At 29.2% G+C, this 2,305-nt stretch overlaps 1 non-coding gene across 1 annotated transcript; it reads right to left on the bottom strand.

Annotated features, from left to right (window-relative positions):
- Positions 1–314: 314 nt before the first annotated feature.
- LOC139895054 (small nucleolar RNA R71) lies at positions 315–421 on the bottom strand. The gene has a single exon (XR_011775524.1). It is a non-coding gene; the product is annotated as a small nucleolar RNA R71 (small nucleolar RNA).
- Positions 422–2,305: the final 1,884 nt, after the last annotated feature.

The following is a 2,305-nucleotide window of genomic DNA, read 5'->3' as shown; positions in this document are numbered from 1 at the left end:
TTATTAAGCCAGATATTAATGCGCCAGATTATGAAATCAAGGGACAAATCCTACACATGGTAACTAATCAATACCAATATAGTGGTACGCCAAAAGAAGATCTAAACGAAAATCTTCGAACCTTTAATAGGATCTGTACTCTATTCAAAATCAGAGAAGTTGAGGATGAACAGATCTATCTCATGTTATTTCCCTGGACTTTAAAGGGAGAAGCCAAAGATTGGTTAGAATCGTTACCTGAAGGGGCGATTGATACATGGGATGTCTTAGTTGAAAATTTTCTTAAATAATTCTTTCCGGCATCTAAAGCCGTAAGACTTCAAGGAGAAATTGTTACGTTCACGCAAAAGCCAAATGAAACATTATATGAGGCATGGACAAGATTCGGAAAGTTGTTGAGAGGATGTCCTCAACACGGTTTAGACATGTCATACCCCGTCCTAATCCATCTGGACGAAGTCACCAACATCTGGTCCCATTGCGATAATCGACTCCAAATAATGACTTTAAAATGAGCAAATGCACAGCGGAAGGTTTCTTTCATACCTGAAAATAAGTTTATTCTAAAACATTAAAATTCATCATTTTGATAGACCACAAGATTTAAATGCTGCATGGTACAAATGGGCTCGAATCCTATACCCACCTGTAATGTACATGTGATATCTTTTAAATACAGTACACCTTTCTCGTGTATGAAATCATCTTTCATAAATCTTAGTAACTGTACACATATCTCGTGCACAAAAATAACATACACATAACCTGTGTATAAAATCATTCTCTCGATACATAACATTCACTTTTCATTTCTTTCATAGCTTGGCTTAGTAACCGACCTTAACATATAATGCGCATAATAATATCCCCAAAACAGAACATCTCATTTTTATAATAATCATATAAACTTCGAAGTACTAAACACCACGCCCACTAGCCTTTCCGTCTAGTGAACATTCTGGGTGGGGGTGTTAAACCCGGTAGCTACCTTTAGGATTCGCGTCAATTAGGCGTGCACTAATTCTCAAAATTAGTGATGTTTCCTAATTCTTAGTTTACCAAGCAATAATAATCAGGGAAAAAATATTCATATCAATTGTGGCAATTATCACGTCCACATAATTCAATGGTGGCAATTATCATGTCCACATAATTCATTCGAGGAATGTTTTGCTTGTGTTTATCTCATCAAACATTTATAAAAGCATTTCATGTATTCGCAGTTCAAAATGTATTTCAAAAGCATTTAATAAAGCAGTTGTAAAAGTAGCGCATGTATTCTCAGTTCCAAAAATGTAAAGAGTAAAAGGGAATCAAATGAACTCACCATACTATATTTTGTAGTAAAAATACATATGATGTCATTTAACAAGAGTAGGGTTGACCTCGGATTCACGAACCTATATCATTGGTATATTTATTAAAATATATAATTGTAATCGAACAGGTTTATTTATATTATATCTTAAATTATATACTATATTTAATTAGTTTGTGTATATATTCAGAATGTTTAATATTTATATAGTTATATTAACATATATTTAAAAATACCTAACATGTTATATATGAATATTTATATAAATTTTGTTAATATGTGTAAAACATACTTATAACCTTAATAATATTCTTAAAACTTTTAATTTTTATACACATAATTATTTTTAATAATAATGATATAGATAATACTAATAATAAAATTTGTTTTTAATGATAATACTAATAACGATTAATGATAATACTAATAATTATGATGTAATTTTGTTAATAATAATAAATAATCTAACAATACTTAACAACAACAATAATAATAATAATAATAATAATAATAATAATAATAATAATAATAATAATAATAATAATAATAATAATAATAATAATAATAATAATAATAATAATAATAATAATTAAACTACCTCAATGAAGTAGTCCTTAAAAAAATGCCCAAGTCCAGGTTTGAACCCGCGACGTCCCGCTAACCCGAAAACATCCCTAACCATCATGCTGCCATATCCATTACGTTTTAATTCATGAATTAATATATATAACTTATGTATCTATCTATTTCTTCTTCTTCATTCTATCCTCACAATTAATCTTATTATCATCATCAATCATAATCATAATTTTTATGATTCATCATCTAATCTATTGTTATCATAATCACTAACGTCTTAACCCACATAAAATCATGATCACAATACCGCCTATCATCATAAAATCATCACCACTTTCGTTACCGTTTATCATTCATCTTTAACGTTTATTATCATTATTTTTGTTATCATCTAACATCATTCCCTTG

Source organism: Rutidosis leptorrhynchoides, chromosome 2 (genome assembly GCF_046630445.1).
Source record: "Rutidosis leptorrhynchoides isolate AG116_Rl617_1_P2 chromosome 2, CSIRO_AGI_Rlap_v1, whole genome shotgun sequence".
Classification (NCBI taxonomy): domain Eukaryota; kingdom Viridiplantae; phylum Streptophyta; class Magnoliopsida; order Asterales; family Asteraceae; genus Rutidosis; species Rutidosis leptorrhynchoides.
This window is presented reverse-complemented; position numbering and strand designations above follow the sequence as displayed.